Here is a 24116-nt window from a genome sequence, read left to right as displayed (position 1 = left end):
TGAACGAACCATGTTAAGCAAGGTTCTATTCCTTCTCTCAGCTATGCCATTCTGCTGTGGAGTGCCTGGTGTGGTAAATTGGGATAAAATCCCATTCTCTAGTAGGTATCCTAAGAACTCATCAGAAAAATATTCCCCACATTGGTCAGACCGAAGACTCTTTATGGATAAACCTAATTTCTTTTCCACTTCCACACGGAACTCTTGAAATTTGTCAACGGTTTCGCCTTTATGGTGCATTAGATACACATATCCATATCGAGAATAGTCTTAACTTCCTCAGGCACTGATGCTCATGAGACCACATACATCACTGTGCACAAGTTCTAAAAGTTGGTTGGCCCTTGTACCTTTCGCATTAAAAGGCCTTTTAATCATTTTACCTTCCAAGTAAGATTCACATTGTGGAAGACTAACTTCCGTAAGCATACTTAAGGGACCATCTTTCACGAGTCTAGTGATTCTTTCTTGGTTAATATGACCAAGTCTTAAGTGCCATAGGTACCCCTCATTAGAGTGAGAAGTTTTAAGCTTTTTATTCACTATTTTAGTTTGAAGCATCGAGTAGTTATTTGGTTTGATAAAGTAGAGATTGTTTTCCATCCGTCCATTATAGATTAAAGAATGATTTCTGTGGATAACAATCCTTTTATTGAATGTCACGGTATAACCGTCATAAAATAAACGTGCAACAGAAATTAAATTCCTCTTAAAATAAGGTACATAAAACACATTCTTTAAAACAATCTTCCTAAAATTATCAAAGTGTAAAATAACTTCTTTCATTACTTTGCCTAAAAGATAGCTCCCATCTCTAGTCCACAATGAGAGGCTCCTATAACGCAGACTTCTCATTTCACTGAACCTTTGTAAAGAAATACACACATGGTTAGTGGCTCTAGAATTAATAACCCAGTTGTCAATTGATTTTTCCACTAAGCAAGCTTCAACCACAAAGAGTTTTATATCTTTGCCCTTTTTGGCTATGTAATCCAAATATTCCTTGCAGTTTTATTTGAAATTGACTTTATTGTTGCAGAAGAAACATTTGATCGTTTTAGGATCTTTTGACTTTTTAGCCTTCTTCCTATCCACACGAGGTGGAACTAAAGACTTAGTCGGTTTCTTCTTTCCCTTACCTTTCTATTTCCCCTTAGAGGACAAGGGGCCCACAACTAAGTTGGCCTTAGGTTTCTCCTGAATCGACTTACCACCATTCAGTATTAACTCATATGATTGTAATTCCTTCATAAGTTGAGGACAAGGGACCCAGAACTAAGTTTACCTTGTTCCTCAAGTTGTAAGTGGCACTAAAGCCAACAAACTTCTTGGTTAAAGATTTGAACACTATTTCAATTTGTGTGTTCACGTCTATTTCAGCCCCATTGTCCTCTGCTTTTGCAAAGAATGCCATAAGCTTAAGAATATGTTGTTTGACTAGAGTGCTAATTTTCTATTGAGAATTCATTAAATTTGTAATAACGAATTGTCAAGCCAATGCGACTTGACCTCTGAGTAAATCCTCCAAATTTCTCATGATCTTTTTGGCAATTAAGAAATTTTCTTGTTGCTTTTGCAACACTCTACTCATGCTCACTAACATATAACATTGAGCAATCAAGTCAGAACCTCTCTAGTAATTTCTCGCTTTGGGTTAAGCTTCAAGAGGGCACGTTTCTTCAAGAACGAATTTGTATTTATCATAGTTGAGAACTATCAGCAAGTTCCGTTTCCATTCTAAAAAATTATCCCCATTTAATTTATTCTTAGTAAGGATGCTAATAAGAGGAGTAAGAGGCATATTTGAATTGAAAAAAATAAAAATTCACTAATTACTATATTTGTATTAAGCAAATATTTTTCATTTTAGCAACATATCAAGAATGTAGTATGATGCATGCGTCTTGTATTAAAACCTTGAAAAAATTTCCATTACTATGATCATTCTCACACCCATCAACCGTGTCGTCTTGGGGTCCAATAATTAACTAGCAGGAACATGGATTTCATCTCTAGCTTAAACATCGTTTAACATTTGGCCATCATCTCTAGCTTAAACATTGTTTCTTGGGAAACTATTTAATAAGAGATGATCATGAGTGTGTAACCATTGACTCAACACCCATCTTGAACATGCTTTCATTTGTGAGTCATCTTGGGACAATCTTTATGAAAGTCATGCATGACTAGTTATCCTTAAAAGGAAACCCCATCTAGTGAACCCAAATGACAAAGTTTACCATAGGGTGCGACCAGGGTAGGAACCGACTTGAAACTTTATCATGCTATCACTTAGGGACCATCAATAGAGGTCGTAGGTCTTGTTCAAAGACCTTCTCCCATTCAATATTTTAAAACATGCAAGGTTTTTTTTATCCAAAATTTCAAGAATGATCATACAATAGTTCTAGTAGCATTCTTACCTAATCTAAATAACATGTTTCCAATATATGCATGACATGCTATGAAAATTTTATAATATCCATTCAATAAAATCAATAAATTTGAAAACAAATAATTTTGATTCTTTACAGTTTTTCTTTTAAGGGAAAAACTGAAGAAGTGAACGAGAACCGTGCACCAGGTAGGGTCCCAAGAAAGGGAGATGAGTCAAATTTGACCATTTAAAAACTAAGCCTTTCCTAGCCAGAGCTAATCCTAGACATACATCTTCTCATTACCACACTTCTCACAGTTATCAAATAACCTAAAGAAGTGAATAGAACAATACAACACATGCATTTTCTCATTACCACACTTATTATTTTTAATCGATCAACTGTGGGTCATCTCATATATATATCATAATTATAACATTACATAATATTATAAACAATTGTAAAACAGATATATAATGAGATAGGTAATTAAAATAAAATTGTTAGTGAAGGTTTCCATGGTTCTATTTCCAGAAAATAAATGGAAAAATAAAATTACATAAAATTTCAACACAATGCATTCCTTAGGTCTTCAACCGCCATCATATCTTTTACTCGTCATGGTCTCCTTTTGGAAAAATTATATTTAAGTATTATGTTCGTTTTTGGCTCACAAGAATTGTATGAATTTTAAAAAAATTAGCCCTACGTGAAGATGATCGTCCACGCTCTATTTCATAAGAACCACAACCTCAGTAAAAAATAATTATATAACAAATATATAATATCACATCCATTCCTATATACAAATCAAAACATGCATAAGATTTAAAGAATGCCACTTTTTATGTAATGAAATCATTCAAGAAGAAGAAAAAATTATTTTGATTACCTGTTTATACTTATAGATAGAACACAACATGACTCTGATACCCATTATTTGAAAAACGAGTTTGGAAAACGAAGCGGAAAATAAATTTAGGGAAAACAAGAGTTTTAATTTTTTTCCAAAACAAGATCCTACTTTTGATATCTAAAGTAATAAACTTAACCAAAATTGTCTAGGATGAGTGTTTCGACTGAGTAGTCTTCTCCATTATCCTTAAGCTCACGTCTGTCGAGTATGGGCTTGCTTCGAATCAGAAAAATTTTCATAAAAATTACCAATGGGGTTATTTTGCAATTTCTCTAAATTATTGGGTCAAGTTTTAAATAAAAAAATTTCTAGACTATTGACAGTTCTTGGTAAAGCTCATTACAAACCTCGAGCTTGAAACATTAATTTATATTTGCCCTTTTTTTGTCTTACATTACACGACTATAGACGTCTGGCTATACGTATTGAGGGTTAAGTAGATACACCATGGCAGAGTCTATAAAAACAAAGTGAAATAGGAAAGATTGATGTGATATAGGAACTATAGGTTAGCCTAAAGTGCGAAACAAAAAGGAAAAACCAAAATAAAAAATCAGTAAGAGTAGAAAAAATGTTGAAACAATGAAAAAATCATTTATGAGTGAGATGAGCTGAAAAAGAAAGTCACAAAGTCAAGAAAGAAAGAAAAACTCATTCATTCGTGTACAGAAACTCGTAGGCTAGCCATAGTTACTATGTTACACTATGATTTCCTATGTGGAGAAATAAGGAAGGTGAGAGAAGGATAAATAAGGCGATGAACGGGTAAGGGTCACTAAGGGGGAAGAATAGGGATAAATACGATATGCCAAACTATTTTCGTGTTTGTAACCATTTTTATGCTTACTGTCTTTGAATTCCATACCTGTCCTAAGCTGTAGAACATTACAAGCCAAAAAACCTTATGTGACCTAAATATCCTTATGCATGAATGGACATTATACTGAACAATCGCATAAATTACTATTTGTATTCTGCTTGGAGAATCAAATTATTTGTATGGTTTATTGATGGATCCCTACATGTGAGACCCTTGATGTTTGTATACTTTGTAATAAACCGAACTTGGATGTTTGTGGTCAAAAGTGGTAAGTCAATTATTCATCATGTCAAAGTTGTTAGTGAGTAGGAAATGCCTAATCATGTGCTTTAAAGTCAATACTTGTATGATATTTGCTCAAAGGACGTCTCTTTTATTTCTTGTTTTTGTTAGTGTTGCTTGAGGACAAGCAATACATTAAGTGTGGGGGAGTTTGATCTATCTTAATTAGATGTAACAGATTAAAATAATTACCGCATTTTAGGAGCCTGAAAGTGAGCATTTTCAATAGAGTTTAATTATGTTATTGTAAGTTTTGTTAATATTAATAAAATTTGCAAATTGAGTTTTTTATTGACCTTAGGGGCCGAATGAGGCCTAAGGGTGAGATAATGAGCTTTATAAGTGTGCAGGAGACCATTAGAAAGCATAATGAACATATATTGCTAACTATGTCACAACACAAAATGATTAATGTCGGAACATAGGGTGCAGAATGGAGAAATCATGAAATTACATTCAATGTCGTGACACAAGCTAAGGGTGCCGCGACATACCCCTGAAGATAATCCAAGTGGAGTATACTAACTTTTATGTCGCGAGACAGGTCCTAGTGTGTCGCGACATCGACTCTAGAATGGAAATTAACATGAGCCTAGGGGCATCTTGGTCTGCACAATCCAACTTAAAGCTCAAGAACGTCAACTAACCTAGGGTTAAGGACGACGACCACCTGAAATCTATAAATAGACTCCTTTCTCACATGTTAAAGACACCATTTACTTAGCCTAGAATTTCACTCTTAAATTCAGTTTAGCTTTTCTTTCTTTTTAAGTTTTAGGTTTATTGTTAATTTGTTCTTTGTTTGATCTTAAAAGATCTTATTTGTGGAAATAATCAAACTCTGTGGATTCGTTTCATCTTTTAATAAAAATCAGGTGTTTTCTTAAACTCTACACTTCAATTCATCTATCATGTTCTCTCTTTACATCACTTCTATATTGTTTATGAAAATCATGAGGAACTAATTCTTCTATGGGGGATTAGCGAGTGGAGGTATGAGCTATTAACTTTTTTGTAGGGATTACTCAATGGATAAATTGTTCAAGAAAGGAAGAACTTAAAACCCTAGGCCTGACAACCTTAGGAAGTCATCAAGGTGGGAGTTAACCTAAAATTGGTATGGCCTATCTGTGAACACCACCCCAAACCAGTCTAGACTGTGAGGTCAGAAGATAAGTAGTCCTTGTTAACTCATTATTTGAGTGGAAGATCGGAAGATCCTGCTGGGATAGCGACTAGTTGATTGACGAGGAACTTGATGCAACAATTGATGGGGATTACAAAAATAAGCTAATCACCCATAAGTAGATTTGATTTAGTCTATTCTTTGATATCTTGAATTTTATTTCTTTATGTTATTTGATTTTATTATTATCAAAACCTTAAAAAAATCCTTTTATTTTACTTTCGTACTATAATTGAATTAAAGTACGAATTAGATCTTCCAATGTTTAGGTTAAAATCGATCTAGCACAAGCCTCCCTTTCGTACGATCCTCAAAATACTCACCTACTCTGTTGTAACTATATTGTAACTGGGCCTGTATATTTGTGAATACCGCCTCATTGATCTATCTTTTATTACAGTATTCACACTCTGGACATTATTACATTCGGAGGTGGTAAGCTAATCTCTCATAAGAGGATTAGTTCCTCATGGATCTCAAAAAAATAATAAGCTTGATTCGAAAGAATCAAGAGATGAAGGTTTAAGAGAATCCTGAATTGTATTGATTAAAGTACGAAATCCACAAAGATTTGATCAAGTTCCACAAATTAGATCTCCCGAAAAATGCAAATAGAAAAATGAAAAATAACCTAACCTTAAGAAAAAGGAAAAACTGAAAGCTAAAATTACAAAGAAAATTATAAAGTACGAAATTCATCCTTTAACAAGTGTTTAAGAGCCTATTTATAGAGTTAGGGTTATCGTCATCCTCAACCCTAGGTCAGTTGACGATCTCGTGCTTAATAATTAATTTTGTAGACTAAAATGCCTCTAGCTCATAATTACTTCCCATATAGGAGCGATGTCGCGACACCCTAGTGACTATGTCACAACATCGAAGGCAATATACTCGTACTCAGGCTAGCTTCAGGGGTGTGCCGTGACATGCCTTGGTTGTGTCGCGACAATGAAGACAGCCTTGGAATTCTTATTCTCTGCTCCCTATGTTGTGACATCAAACTCCCCGTGTTGCAACACAGTGACCAATATTGAGTTGGTACGCCCTCTAATGGTCTCCTGCACACTCATGAAGTACGTTAGCTCACCCTTAGGCCTCATTCGACTCCTAAGGTCAATAAAAGACTCAATTTACACTTTTTATTAAATGTAAATGAAATTCTATAAATTCAAACTTAAATATAATAAAAATGCTTGTATTGAAGCACCTCAAATGCAAAAACTAGTTTAATCTGCTACATTGAGTTACGACAGATTAGTATGTAACTAGGTATTTTCATATTTACACACAATCCTGTCATGATATATAAATGACTTACCACTTTTAATAACAAAGACCTAATTTCATTATATTATAAAGTACATAAGCGTTAAGATTTTCAAATATATGAGTCCATCAATAAATTATACAGGTACTTTGGTTATCTTAGCGGAATACAAACAGTAATTATTGAGATTGCTTAATATAATATCAATTCCTGAATAAGTTTACTTAGGTTACATAGGACTTTTCAGCTTGTAATGTTCTGAGGCTTAGGACAAGTATGAAATTCAAGAATAGGAAGCATCAAGATGGTTTCAAGCACAAAAATAATTTGGCACATCGTGTTCTTCCCTATTCCTCCCCCTTAGTAACCCTTACCTGCTCACTGCCTTATTTCTCCTTCTCTCATTTTCTTTATTTCTCCATATAGGAAGTCACAACATAATACAACAACTACGACTAGCTCACAAGTTTTTGGGCATAAATGAACGAGTTGTTCTACTTTTGTGACTGTGTCACCTTTTTCTTTTTCAATACATCTCAGTCACAAATGATTTTACTTCTCAAGTACTTTTTCTACTTTTTTTATTTTCTTTTGTTTTGTACATGTTGGCTAACCTATAGTTACTACATCACACTACTTCTTCCTATTTCACTCTATTTTTACAAAATTTGTCGTGATGTATCTACTTAACCCTAAATACCTATGGTCAGACGTCTATAGTCGTGTAGTTCAAGACCAAAGAAAAAAGGGTAGAAACAAATTAACATTTTTTTGCTCAAGTTTTGTATGAAGGTTCATTAAGAAGTGTTTTTTGGCTCAAATATAGGTATTAAATATGAATAAATAAGGTTAGCTTTTTGGCTCTAGTTTTATACCAAACAATGTCTTAGGAGATCTCTAGGTATCTCAATATTCACAAATTTAATCAATCGAAGAATCACAAATTCAACAATTTATCATATATGCTATTTACAATGCCTATTTACAATGTAATATATAAAAATTAGTAGTCTAATAATAAAAAACTTAAAATTATTCATTATCATGCCACAATTATAGTAAACACAATCAACCTATATACATGCTTCTAACCAATCACTTGTATTTCTACAAGCTCAAGCAACCATTTAACAGTAAAAATTAAAAGAAAAACATGAGAATTAAAACAAATTTCCTATGTTACCCCCACTCTTTAGATAGCACACTGTCTCTAACGTGCAGCCCTAAAGAGATAAGGAAAGAAGTTACCCGATTGATCGTGATAGTGCTATGGTTTAATGGTGGGTGCATCCTTCCTCGTTATAAGCTCGAGATTGTTATGCATCTTTCATGTAAGGTTCCAACACAGAAAACAAAACAAAATATATAACAATCTAATGTTACTCCTACTCCTAAATAAAATTTCCTAAATTAACTATATTCCTCAAAACTAAAATTTAAAAGTGTAGTTCAATCATCCTCAAAATCCATCTCATCCCCTTCCTCTTCCTCTTCCTCATCCTCACTATCTTCCCTTCCTTGGTACCTTGCTCTTCTCTTCATGCTAGGAATGCATTGGGACAATCATATCTGGCGGATAATTTGGTACTCTCATATTATTTTGTCGAGCGAATTATTGTAAAACCGGGCCTGTCTCTTGCATCCATTTTTATCATCCAATCTACTTTTGCATTGCTTCTCTCACCAATTTCTTGTCTAGATGTCGATTTTTCTTTCTGTTTAAGCTAGGTTGGGACGTCAATCATTTCTTTCTAGCATATATTCCAATCCTTGATTTGTTTTCTTTGAAGCTTCGTGTATTGCATATATAGTGTATCCCTTATGATACTTTTGGAAGACTTCACAAACTGCTTGTTGGTCAACATTGGAACTCTGTCTCTTTTGCACAAGGTCATCACTAAGTGGGGGAAGAAAATTGTAACACCCCTAACTCGTATCCGTTGCTGAAATAGGGTTATGGAGCATTACTGTAAAATCATAACTTTAAAAAATACATTTGGTACCTCAATACAAACATGGCATAAAATGTTCATCTACATGCATATCGTCTCTTAATCTAGCCTTTGAGGCCTTAAAAATAATTTAGGAACAATTTGGAACTAAATTGAAATCATTCAGAAATATTAGGAAAAAGTTAGAAAATTTGAATTGCAGAGGTCACACGGCCATGTGGCCAGGCCGTGTGACTAACACGGCTGAGACACATGCCCGTGTCTCAAGCCAGGCTCTGTAACATTCGAAATAGGGACACACGGTAGCGTCCCATCCTGTGTAACTTTTGAAGTTGAGTCATAGGGCCAAGCTACATGCCTGTGTGCCAGGCCGTGTAACTCTCAAAATGGCCTCACACTCCCGTGTGTCAGAACGTGTGCTAGGCCGTGTAACAACCTGACTTGTAAACTCTAAAACCTACATGGGACACATGACCGTGTCACATTGCCGTGTGTAACACATGACTGAGTCACATGCCCGTGTCTCAGGCCGTGTGGACATGAAATTGGCCAAAATCAAGTCATTTCCATGACAAACCCAAATGTATACCTACAAGCATTTTGTGCACAACTTCAAAGCTCCAAAACTTTACCAAAACATGCATGAAACAACCAATTCAATAGACCATTAACATTCAACCGATATGCCATACAAGGCACCTCAAAAGCAAACATACAATTTATTTAAACATGTGCGTATTTGACCATATTTCAATCCTACATATCTAGCTCATTTCCATCTCAAAACATACCATAACTTCACCACATTAAAACTATTCCATCACATACAAAATTGGCTATTGAAACATGCATCAACTTAACCATATTAACACATACCAAGAAGGCACCAAAAGTTCGAAAAGTACATCAACCAAAATAACATATACATGCCAAACTTATCAACTAACATCAAACAAAAGTCCACCTATACATGCCATTATAACCATGGCCAAAACATCAAAAACTACTGATATAATCATTGGATAGTGCGATAGATCTCCGACGAGCTTCCAAACAGATCGAGCTTTCGATTATCTATAAAACATAGGAAAGAAAACTACGTTAGCATGTAATGCTTAGTAAGTTCGTAAAACATGAACATAACTTACCATTTCAATGCATAACCTTAAAATTAAACATGAAACAACCCAACCATAAGCTTGGCACAAGCCTAAGCACCATCAACAACACATGTTAGTGCATCAACTCGTAATTCACTTGAATTAACATAAGGTAAGCCATTATACATGAACAACATCGTTTGAAATCATCATTTTCTTGAACATAGATGTACTTTCATTGAACATTTCCTTTTTAATCCTTTTCATAGATTCATGACATAAGTCATTTGAATCGTTACCGTTCCTTTCCTTTTTATGCCTATTGAACCATTTAGAATAACATCGGATATGCGGGAAAGCTCACACGAAGTGTGCTAAACATACAGTCATAACATTTCCTTTTCCTTTACATCGTTGCTCAATCGAGTTGTGAAATGGGTCTGCTCACACAAGCTGTAGATCGGAACGTAAGCTACACGGTGTTGTTCACACAAGCTACAGAGTATCCGCAAAAAATGCAGGACCGCAGCCATTGGTAGGACATTCAGGACCAGCACCCGAAACATGGTAGCCCTAATGACATGTCATTTGTATCCTATGTAGTCCTAAAGTTCAAACGAGCCTCGATAATCATCGTAACATTGTTGGATTTCCACCATTTAATTTCATGACAAATAATACATGAATATATAGATCAATATAACATTAAAACAACATTTAATCATACGAACATACCTCGATGACAACGACGTGGAAACAAGACCAACTCATCTGAGGTTTTAGCTTTTCCTCGATCTAGATTGTACGAGGTCTATCTTGATTTAAATAGGAAAATTCCAGTCATTTAATACTTATACTATTCAATTCAGTCCAAAATTCATATTTTGTAAAATTACAATTTTGCCCCTAATATTTTAACTTCTTTACAATTTAGTCTTTAAGCTCGTAAATTGAAATTTAACCAACTTCATCCATATTTCATGCTAGCCAAATTCAATAGGGACCTATACCAACTCATACAAATTAGCTTTTCACAATTTTACCATGGAATTTTACTACTTTTATAAATAAGTCCTTATATGACAATTTTATCAAAAATCCCTTTACAAAATTTGTTTATATAACAACAAGGACTCATATTCTTCCATCAAACATAAAAAATCATACAAGAATATTCATGGAAAAACCTTAAATCTTTAGCAGTTTTGAGATTTAATCCCCGGACTAGTTAGATTAAGTTACAACGATCTCAAAAACATAAAAATAATTAAAAACGGAGTTGTAAAACATATCATGCAAGCACAACAACCTAGCCAAATGCCTAACAAGCATCCATGGTGTTTCTTATTTTAATTTCGGTGGAAGAAGTTGTAACTTTAACTACTATAACTCCACATTTGCATCTTTTACGATTTAGTCCTTTTCACTTAATTAAGCATGCAAATGTCAAAATTTCCTAACGAAATTTTTATACAACCTTCCTAATATTCCATAGACATTAAAAATGAAAATAAAAATTTTCTCGTCAAATTTGTGGTCTTGAAACCATTGTTTCTGTTTCACTAAAAACTAATTGTTACAACTCTTTCCCTCTAAAGGAAATTTCATCCCCAAAAATCTTACCAGAGAAAAGGTTTGGGTATTACACTTTCATAGCTTCTTTCGGGTCCCAGGTATCCTCTCTTATATCGTGACTTGCCAGAGAGCTTTCACTAAAGCTATGTTTTTATTTCTCAATTCCTTAACCTCTAGAGTTAGAATTTTGACCGGTTCTTCACTGTACGTCATATATGGTTGAATCTCAACATCAACAGGTGAAATTGCGTGTGAAGGATCTGATTGATACCGTCGTAACATAGACACATGGAATACATTGTGAATATTTTCTAACTCTGACGGTAAGGCTAATCTGTAAGCTTTAGGTCCGACTCTCTCAATGATCTCATACGGCCCGATAAACCGCGGACTAAGCTTTCCTTTACGACCAAATCAAAGAACTTTCTTCTAGGCGATACTTTCAAAAAAACTTTGTCGCCAACTTGGAATTCGATGTCTTTCCTTTTCAAATTTGCATAAGATTTCTGTCAATCAAAAGCTGCTTTCAAACTTTCACGTATCACTTTAACCTTTTTCCACGGTTTCTCGTATCAAATCAACCCCGAAAAGCTTTTTCTTACTAAGCTCAGCCCAGTATAACAGTGTTCGACACTTTCAACCATACAAAGCCTCATACTATGCCATTTTAATGCTCGATTGATAACTATTGTTGTATGCAAATTCAACTAACAGTAGAAATCTCTCCCAGTTACCTTCGAACTCCAAAACACAACATCAAAGCATATCCTCAAGTATCTGAGTTACTTGCTCAGATTGACTGTCGGTCTAAGGATGAAATGCGGTACTAAAATACAATCGATTACCTAGAGTTTCATATAACTTGCTCTAGAATCGAGACGTAAACCACAAATCTCTATAAAAAATAATAGAAACTAGCACACCGTGCAATCTAACGATCTCAGCTACATACAACTCTGTTAATCTCGATTGATAACTATTGTTGTATGCAAATTCAACTAACAGTAGAAATCTCTCCCAGTTACCTTCGAACTCCAAAACACAACATCAAAGCATATCCTCAAGTATCTGAGTTACTTGCTCAGATTGACTGTCGGTCTAAGGATGAAATGCGGTACTAAAATACAATCGATTACCTAGAGTTTCATATAACTTGCTCTAGAATCGAGACGTAAACCACAAATCTCTATAAAAAATAATAGAAACTAGCACACCGTGCAATCTAACGATCTCAGCTACATACAACTCTGTTAATCTCTCAAGTGAAAAATCTGTATCACTAGAATGAAATGTGCGAACTTCATCAAACGATCAAAAATGACACGTACAACATCTTTCTTTCTTAGAGATAGAGGCAATCCCGAAACAAAATCCATCATAACACGTTCCCATTTCCACTCTAGAATCATCACTGGTTGTAACAAACCAAGAGGTACTTGATGCTTAGTTTTAACTTGTTGACAAAATAAACATCTCGATGCGAACTCTGAAATCTCTCGTCTCATACCTGGCCACCAGTACCTCCGTTTCAAATTGTCGTACATTTTATTACTACTAGGATGAATAGACAAGCTACTACTGTGGGTTTCCTATAGTATATTCTGAACAAGATCAGAATTTCTTAGCACTTAAATTCTGCTTTTGAAGTACAAACTATCATCGGAACCAACATGAAAATTTGAATCAGGAGTTGTCTTAATCTATTTATGTTTAGCTATCAACACATCATCACATTTCTGAGCTTTGCAAATTTGTTGCAAAAATATCAGTCTAGCTTTTAATTCAGCTAAAATCAAACCATCTTCAATCAGTGTCAACAGCGTGTTCAAAGCTCGCAAAGCAAACAAAGACTTTCTAGTCAAAGTATCAATAACAACGTTAGCCATTCCTGGATGATAATCAATGATCAAGTCGTAGTCTTTTAATAAATCAAGTCATCTGCGCTGTCTCAAATTCAAATATTTCTGTCACATCAAATACTTCAAAATTTAAGATCCGTGAAGATATGACATTTTTCTTCGTACAAATGGTGTCGCTAAATCTTCAAAGCAAACACAATAGTTGCAAGCTCTAAATCATGCGTTGGATAATCCTTTTCGTGCAATTTCAACTGTCTAGAAGCATACACTATCACTTTGCCCTCTTGCATCAAAATGCAACCCAAACCATTTAACGAAGCATCACTATAAATCACAAATTCTTTATCGGACTCTGGTTGAACTAACATAGGTGCCTCTGTTAACAATGCTTTCAACTGATTAAAGCTTTTCTGACCTTTCTCGGACCATTCGAATTTAACATCTTTTTGAAACAATCTCGTCAACGGCATATCAATCATCGAGAATCCCCTGACGAATCTTTTGTAATATCCAGCTAAACCCAGAAAACTTTTGGCCTCAGATACATTTCTTGGAGGCTTCCAATCTACCACAGCTGAAATTTTGCTTGGATCAACTCTAATGCCATCGACCGATACAACATATTCCAAAAATCTGACTTCTTGAATCTATAACTCACATTTTCTAAACTTAGCAAATAGTTATTTTTCGCGTAAAGTTTTTAAAACAAATCTCAAATGCTAGGCATGCTCTGTCTCATCTCGCAAATAGATTAGAATATCATCAATAAACACAACAATAAATCTATCTAAATACGGTCTGAATATTCTATTCAACAAGTTCATAAATCAGTAGGTGCATTAGTTAAACCAAATGGCATCACAAGAAACTCAAAATGTCAGTACCTGGTTCTGAACGCGATTTTTGTACATCTGAGTCTTTAACTTGTAACTGATAATAACCAGAACGAATATCAATCTTTGAGAATACTATCGCACTTTTCAACTGATCAAACAGATCGTCAATACGTGGTAATGAATACTTGCTCTTCATCGTGACTTTGTTGAGCTATTGATAATCAATACATAATCGCATGGATCCGTCATTTTTCTTAACAAATAACATAGGAGCACCCCAAGGAGAAAAACTTGGTCGAGTAAAACCTCTATCTGTCAACTCTTGCAACAGTGCTTTCAATTCTTTTGATTCTGTAGGTGTTATTCTGTTAGGAGCTATCCATATTGAAGATGTTCCCGACATTAATTCAACAACAAATTCAACCTCTCTGACCGACGGTAACCCTGGTAATTCCTCTGGAAATACATCTGTATACTAACATACCACTGGAACCGATTCTAGTTTCAACTCAGAAACTCTAGAATCAAATATATAAGCAAGATACGCTTTACAGCCTTTCCTAACATATTTTTGTGCTGACATAGCCGATATAACATTAGATATACTATCCAGTCTATCTGACTCAATTAGAAGCTTTTCACCGTTCTAAAATTTAAACACAATATGATTTCGTTTACAATTCACAACAGTATCATGTAGAGTTAAACAGTCCATACTCAGAATCATGTCAAACTCATCAAAGGGTAGTAACATCAAATCAGCCGGAAAGTTGCATCCCTGAATCATCAAAGGACAATTTTTACAAACTTTATCAACTAACACATACTGACCTAGGAGGTTCGTTACTTTAAACACAAACTCAGTAGACTCAAAATGTAATTTCTTATCTGACACTAAATTCGTGCATACATATGAATGTGTTGACCCTGGGTCAATCAAACCAGTAACATTAGTATCAACGATAGAAAATGTACCAGTGATAACATCTAGTGCTGAAGCTTCCTCTCGAGCACGGATTGCATAAGCTCTAGTCGGCGCTCATGCCTCAGATCTAACAGTAGAGTCCTTTGTCCCACTACGGTTATTTCCTGCATCTCCAATGTTCCATGGCGGTCTACCTCTTGCAGCAGTGTTACTCGGTTTAGTAGTCCGAGCCTTTTCTTTGTCGAACTTTTCTGGGAAATCTACGATATAATGTTCATACGAACCACATTTAAAACATGCCTCGTCTTTCATTCTGCAATAACCAAAGTGTCTTCATCCACATTGCTGACATTCGAGCTTGTTGTTTTTAACACTGCCCACGTTTACTACGGAGGTAACCTGAGGTTTTGAATTCGCATGTTGGTTTCCCCTTTTTTACATGAATTCCCCTATCGTTGGATTTCCACTATTTAATTTCATGGAAAATAATACATGAATATATAGATCAATATAACATTAAAATATCATTTAATCATACGAACTAACCTCAATGATAAAGACGTAGAAACGAGATCAACTAATCCCAAGCTATAGCTTTTCCTCGATCAAGATTCATATGAGGTCTATCTTGATTTAAATAGGAAAATTCAATCCGTTTAATACTTATACTATTCAATTCAGTCCAAAATTTATATTTTTATAAAATTACAAATTTTCCCCTAATGTTTTAACTTCTTTACAATTTAGTCCTTAAGCTCGTAAATTGCAATTTAAGCAATTTCATCCACATTTCATGCCAGTTGAATTGACTAGGGACCTATACCAACTCATACAAATCAGCATTTCACAATTTTACCACGGAATTTTACTACTTTTATAAATAAGTCCATAAATAACAATTTCATCAAAAATCCATTTACAAAATTTTTTTATTTAACAACAAGGACTCATATTCTTCCATTAAACATAAAAAACCATACAAAAATATTCATGGAAAAACCTTAAATCTTTAAAATTTTTGCAATTTAATCCCCAGGATAGCTAGATTAAGCTACAACGATCCCGAAAACATAAAAATCATTAAAAAAATATAGTTGTAAAACATACCATTCAAGCACAACAACCTAGCCGAATGCCTAGCAAGCTTCCATGGTGTTTCTTATTTTAATTTCGATGGAAGAAAATGAGTGAAAATTGAGAAATGTTTTTGTTTTAATCATTTTAACCTTATTTACTCATTTATGTTTTTAACCTTTAAAAATATTCATAGTTTCAACAAAACTAATCCATGAATATCCACTAACCACACATTTGGCCTAATTACCATCTAGTTCCTCTCACTTAAAAAATTTATAGCTATTTGACAACTTTACCTACTAGAACTCAACATTTGTATTTTTTATGATTTAGTCCTTTTCACCTAATTAACCTGAGAAGGCCGAACCCTTATTGTTATATTGACATCAGGATTTGTTTGCCCCAAACAAGAAAAAAGTACGTACAAGAAAATACTATGACAAGAAATATGAACTATGCAATCTAATATAAAGGAAATAAAATAAAATAAATACTAAAGTAATACTAGAAACAAAACAAAATTTAAATCAAAAAATAGAAGTTCTTTAAAAACTAGGACGATCTATGTCGCCACCATAAAATAACCTTCAACTGGTTCTCGACACCTTGATCTGACGTTTATTTTTCTATCGATGTATATGAACCAGCCACTTTGGTTGATTCCGATGATTTTGCCTTATTTTCGATCGATGTTACATCTACATTGTGAGCCATTTAGTGCCAAATTTGAGCCAAACCCAAATTATTTTTTGAGGTATTATTGCCTCGAGCTTCCTCCTCCCCATCTTGCGTGAGGCTCTGGATGCTCAAGCCTTGCTACCGTTGTTGAATGAGAATGAATTAAACACCCTGACCTCTTCGGTTGGCACCTTCTCTGCTATGGCCAGAAAGTGTATTGGCTCTTCTACACTTTCGTTCAATATCAGTTTAAGCTCCATGTAGTGGTTAGTTCATCTTCTACTTCTACATTTATGGTTTGTTCTACTGCTATGTCAATTGGATCAAAGATCATTTAAATTATGTTCAAATCATTCCAATGATCTTTAGTTACAAGCTCAGGTTGAATCTCACCATAAATCTCATCATGGTCATTGATAATACTAGGTTTTAATGATCTGATTTGTGAACGTCAGACATGTCCTCTTTCCTTGGAGGTAGCGCTTCAGATATTTCTTTCATCATTTTCATCATTTGTGCCATCTTGTTTGACATGTTTCATAAGACCTCAGAGTTGACAGTCTTGGTGGTTTCACATGCATGCATCTTATATGAATCATAGGGAGGCTTGTCCGAATGTTTGGGCATATTATGATCTTCTTCAAGTGCCTCATACAAATTACCAGTGAACTCATGTGGATGTTCGACTACATCAGTATCTTGATCATTACTCCACTGGTGTGTTGAAGCTTCGTTCCCGTATTCGCTCAGCTTTATCATGAACAATTTTTTATTCTCCATAATCTCCCATTCTTCATATACTCCCTCTTCATATATTTCTTCATCAAAAATCATCTCATCGTTAAACCACATGTAATCAATTTCATCCATAATTAAATGATTTTTTTGGATTAGTCTCTATGGATTAGTGATTGACTAAATAGGCATTCCTCTCCTCTTAGGCATATACTTAAATTAACAAAGAAAAAGAAAGAAGTTAGTAAAATAAATAATAAAATTAAAAATAAAAATCGAATCTATAATTCAAAATTTTCCTAATTATTCTATTAAAACATAAAAATTAAAATCAATTTAGTAATATTACCTCCCCGACAACGGCGCCAACAACTTGACCGCCTCCGGATGTACTAATGTCCAAAGTATGAATACTAGAACTAAAATATATGAAATATAGAGATGATGTCCGCAAGTATACAAGTCATGTTGTAATGCACTTTCGAGATTATTGTATTCTGCCCTTTATGTTGCGACATCAAACTTCCCATGTTGTAACACGATGACCAGTATGGAGTTTCCATGCCCTTGAATGGTCTCTTGCACACACACTAAGTATATTAGCTCACCTTTAAGCCTCATTCACCCCCAAGCTCAATAAACAAGAAACATAACTAAAATATGATGAAACTACTTGTATTCAAGCTCCTCAAGTACGAAAACTAGTTTAATCTACTACACCAAATTACTCTAGATCACATGCCAAGAAGTCGAACATAAACCATTTAAGGATTTTAGGATGCCTACATATTGGATAAAGATGTGAGGAAGTTGGATTCATAGACAAAACTGTGCATGTTTGTAGGATATCAAAAATTAATAAAGGGTGGTTTGTTTTATAACCTGAAAGAGCAAACTGTTATAGTCTCAACTCATGCTACTTTCCTTGAGAAAATTAACATTAATGACTTCAAACCTTAAAGTAAAGAAGTACTCAAGGAACTTTCGGGATATATGCAAAGCCCTGGAGAAACGGTTTCAGAACCAACTTCTAATAGTAGACCAGCGAATGATCAGTAGAATAGGGTGTTTCATCACAATGGAGGGTCTCTCGTAAGCCTGAGTTCTTCCAATGTGGCAGAAGTATTTTAAACACTGAGTTTTCGAAACAGGAAGATGATGACCCACTCATATGATGAAGTGATGCAGAGTGCTGATTCCAAGCTTTAGGAAATAACTATGAAAGTTTAGATGAATTTTATGGATTCCAACTCAGTGTGGGAACTTGTAGACTTACTGAAAGGGATAAAACCCATAGGGTGTAAGTGGATCTACAAGAAGAAAAGAAATGCATATGGAAAATTGGAAACTTATAAGGCCAGACTTGTAGCGAAATGTTATACATTGAAAGAAGGTATTGATTACGAAGAAATATTCTCTCCGGTTGTCATGCTTAAATCAATCAGCATATTATTATCCACTGCGGCGGCCCTCAACTACGAGATCTGACAAATGGATATCAAGACAACATTCTTGAACAACTATCTTGAAGAGAACCCATATATGATGCAACCCATTGAATATATGGTTAAAGGAAATGAGCATCAAGTTTGCAAACTACTTAGATCAATATATGGGCTTAAGCAAGCATCCCGCTCATGGAATCAAAGATTTGATCAAGTGATCAAGACTTCTGGATCAGAGAAAAACATAGATGAACCTTGTGTTTACAAACGTATTGGGGATAGAAAGGTGATCTTTCTCATTCTATATGCTGATGACATTCTACTTATTGGGAATGATGTAGAGACATTGTCATCGGTAAAACTATGGTTAACCCAAGAGTTTAACATGAAGGACTTAAGTGAAGATAAATTTGTTCTAGGTATTCAAATCATAAGGGATCAAATGAACAAAGTGATAACACTATCGTAAGCCAATGATCGATTCAAAGAAGGGAAATCAACTTTCTGTATCAGGATTTCATCTTTCCTTGGAGGATTGTCCTAAGATAGCGAAAGAAAAAGAAAACATGAGAAAGGTTCCTTATACTTTGGCAGTAGGAAGTCTCATGTTTGCTATGTTATGCACACGTACAAATATTTGTTTCGCGGTGGGGTTGACAAGTCGATATTAGGTGAATCCAGGACCAAGACACTAACAAGTAGTTAAGCATATACTCAAGTGTTTACGAAGAATAAGGGATTATATGATTGTGTATTCTAGAGGAGATCTTTCTCCTAATGGATATATTGATTCTAATTTGCAAACATGTCAGGATTCAAAGAAATTAACATCGGGATGTTTTTTTTCTAGTTAGTGGGTCAATTGTGTGGAGAAGTGTAAAGCAGAGTTGTACAGTTGACTCCACTATGGCGACCGAACATGTGACTGCTTTTGAGGCTACAAAAGAAGAAATATGGCTTCGAAAGTTCCTTACGTATTTTGAAGTCATTCCTAGTATGTCAAAAGCTATCACACTATATTGTGACAACAGTGCGGTAATAGTTAATACCAGTGGAGATGAGAAACCACAAGAGGATGAAACATATTGATAGAAAGTATCACATTGTAAGAGAGGTAGTTGCAAACAGAATAGTGGATGTAGTCAAGGCCTCATCTAGGGACAACCTTGCGGACTCGTTTACCAAGACTCTACTGCCTAGGAGTTTTGAGAAACATGTAGAGAGCATAGGAATGTAGAATATGACTCATCTACTTTATTAGGGCAAATGAGAGACTGTTGGATTCGGTTCCCTAAGTGTAGTATGTTCATTTCTAAACTTGCAATTTTTTCAAATAGATTGGTTAATAAAATAATTCATGAATTACATTAATATACTTTGAATAATGTCCTCTTATGGTTTTTTCATGCAAAGAAAAATAGAAGCAAATATTAGTTCACTGGTTGTCTAATGTTTAAACTAATACTAAGCGATATTATGTGGTCGAATCGTAATACGGATAGACAACTTGTATTAGTAGATGAACCTAAACATGTCCTTAATGTAATTGGAAATGAGTAAACTGATTGAAAGACTAATATGATGTCTATCAAGTCCAATTAGGCAGATGTCTTGCCTTGGGAATTAGAGCAGTTACTTCCAGAATATAGACATAAATGTGACTGACTAGATTGACAGTACATCAGATTGGACCCAAGAAGAATAGATCCTAAATCCGTTTATGGATTTTCCAGTTGTGGCATTTAAAGTGTGGCATATCTTAATCCTGAGTGGATGACAACCTATGTATGTGTAACTCATTTACTTTTATTTAAGTAAATGCCTAAATTCAAATAGATAAAGAACCAAAAGCTGGTGCATTAGGTATACTACTTCTGGAATATGTAGTGTCATTCACAACAGTGGAATTCATAGCCCGAGATATGGGTAAATGATATCCTCTCATTGGCATTACATGGTAGATGAAAAGTAAATGTGGTCACGAGTCATTCGTCTTTGTGATGAATGACTTGATTACTATTTGATAGTAATTAACTTTAAATGCCACAACTGGAATATGTAGAATATGACTCGTCTTTGTGATGAATGGTTACCATGAGATAAAATAGGGTCATATTAGGATAACAAATTTATAACAAAGAAATTAAGGACATCATATGAAAGTAACACACTTATGACAAGGTCATTAGATGAGCATTGATCGAGTTGCACTGGTTGAGTTTCTTTGTAATAACATGTCATTAGGGAGAGCTTAGTCATGATACTATAGTGAAATGACTTCATGACTAAATGAGTTTATAATTAATAGGCAACAGGTGGAACTTAATTATAAATCATTTCAACCCTAATCACATATGTCAATCGGTCCCTCCGGTAGCTCGTTGAAATTAGAAATGAATTGCATGTTGAATCAAATGAACAAAAATGGATAGAAATGGTAAAGTTAGAGAAATGAGAAACATTTAGAAATGAATGTGATTTTCTCTAAATGAAAATGACCTGAATAATTAATTTATGATGTTTTGAATTATTATTTAATTGATTAATTAAATAACTGAAGATCGAAAATGTAAATAAATTAATTGGTCTTAGTGACTCCGTTGAATATAGAAATATTAATATATTTTCTCATAGATTTTTTAACAGTAAAGTCGTCATGATTTTAATATAGGGAGAGTTTAGAGAGTTTAACTATGATTAAACTTAATCATTTTAATATTAAATTAATATAATACTTTTCAAGATAAATATTTGATTAAATTTAATATTAAATCTATTAAATTAATAAAATATTTATCTACAAGATAAATATTAAATTAAATTTAATATTAAATAATAATTTTAATATTAAATTAACAAAATATTATTAACATAAGTATTAAATTAAATTTAATATTAAATCTATTAAAATAATATTATTTTGGAATAGTTAATCTAAAATCAAATTATTCGGTAGAGTCCTAGTAAGAGTGTGATTCCTCCACTGTTCAACCGTCGAAGGACCACCCACCAGCCATTAGAATGCCCGTGGCACTGACGTGTCCGGCAGTGCAATTGTAGGTGTGACACCCTCATGACACACCGAGCTAGTTCGATCCGAGCTAGTGATGGCCTGATCGGTCTGATCTTGCCACCGATTAAATCATCGACCCGATTTCACATACTAGGCTCGGTTTGACAAGTTTTTCGATCTCATTCTTAGTTTTGGATTCTCAGACCCAAATTAGGATCTGAAATCCAATTTTGAAGTTTAATGACCCATTTGGCCAATTGTCTTACTCGAAAGTTAATTTCCAAAAATATCATATTAATTCTATTCTACTTGATCAAAATTAATTTTCCCAAAAATCACTTATATTTTTCAAATTAATTTTTCAAGAAAATTTTTTAATCATATTCTCTAGTTAAATAATTCTCATGACTGCCTAATTTAATTCCACATCAAATAAATTTGTAGCACCACTAACCCCAAAACTTCAAATTTATAAAAAAAATCATAAATTTTCATGCTAGCCGAATGTTCATATAAACTGTTACAGTCCATAATTATTTAGAATTCACAAGAATTTCCTGTCAAATTTGATATTTTATCATTTCAGTCCTTTAACTAGAAACTAACTAAAATATCTTTACAAATTAGTCCAAACAACAACCAAGTTTACAATTCTTCCAACTAACTTCAAGAACAACTAAAATTCATTAATGGTGAAGTCCTAAATCTTTAAAATTTTTACAAAATAGTCCATGGGTTAGCTAGATTAAGCTACAACGTTCTCAAAAACGTAAAAATTACAAAAAAAATGGATCAAAGTTACATACCATTCAAAGAAAAGAGAAGATGACCAAAGCTTTGAGTGTTCTTCAATGGAACATTCGATTTCCAAAGAAGAACAATAAAGATGATTATCATTTTGTTATATTTTTAATTTTATTATTATATGTTTTATTATTATTAACATTAAAATTTTTAATGCATAAAATGTATAAAAATTACTAACTAGCCGTCCCACTATATAAAAATGGTATACTTGCCATATAAATCTTTCCACTTATGTTAATTAAACCATTTAATCATTAAAATTCAATAGCAATTAAGTTTAATGTCTTTTACAAATTAGTCTTTTTTCTTTAATTAACTAATTAAACAATAAAATTTTCGAATCGAACCTTCACATACTAAAATAGTAACTCCGTAAATATTTAATAAAATTATTTATGAGCTCAATTTATAGAAATGAGGTCTCGATACCTCATTTTCTGAAACCACTTCACTTTTGGGACAAACCATTTACACTTAACTATTTGTCAAACAAGCTAAAATTTATCAAATCAAAATTCAATATAAACTATAGTTGACTTATAAAAATTAAATAATAATTATTAAGGACTTACTCGTCGGATTTATGGTCCCAAAACCATTATTTTCGAAACCACTAAAAAACAGGCTATCACAACTTTCCCCCTTAGGAAGTTTTGTCCTCGAAATTTCATACCCAAAAATAGGTTCGGATATTGTGATTTCATAGATTCTTTCATTTGCCACGTAGCTTCCTCAACTCCATGTCGATGCTATAAGACTTTAACCAATGGAACACGTTTATTTTGTAATTCTTTCACTTCCCTAACTAAAATTTTGACGGCTCTTCATTATAAGTCAGATCAGGTTGTAAATCAATTTCATCCGTAGACAACACATATGACAGATCAGAACGATAACAATGGATCATCGAAACATGGAAAACATTGTAAATTCTATCAAGTTTCGGAGGTACTGCCAAACGATATGTCACGGGTCCGGTTCTTTCTAAAATTTCATACAGTCCAATGAATCTTAGATTGAGCTTTCATTTTCTGCCAAAACGCAACACTTTTTTCCAGGGCGAGACTTTCAGAAAGACTTTCTCACCAACAAAGAACTCAATATCTTTACGTTTCAAATCAGCATCAGATTTCTGACGATCAGACACAACTTTCAAATTATCACGAATTATTCTAACTTTATCATCGGTTTCTTAAACCAAATCAACCCCATCTAATTTTCTTTCATTCAATTCCAACAAATATAACAAACTTCTACATTTACGC

This window comes from Gossypium hirsutum, chromosome D12 (assembly GCF_007990345.1).
Source record: "Gossypium hirsutum isolate 1008001.06 chromosome D12, Gossypium_hirsutum_v2.1, whole genome shotgun sequence".
NCBI lineage: Eukaryota > Viridiplantae > Streptophyta > Magnoliopsida > Malvales > Malvaceae > Gossypium > Gossypium hirsutum.
The sequence above is the reverse complement of the archived record's forward strand: the minus strand, read 5'-3'. Positions refer to the sequence as shown.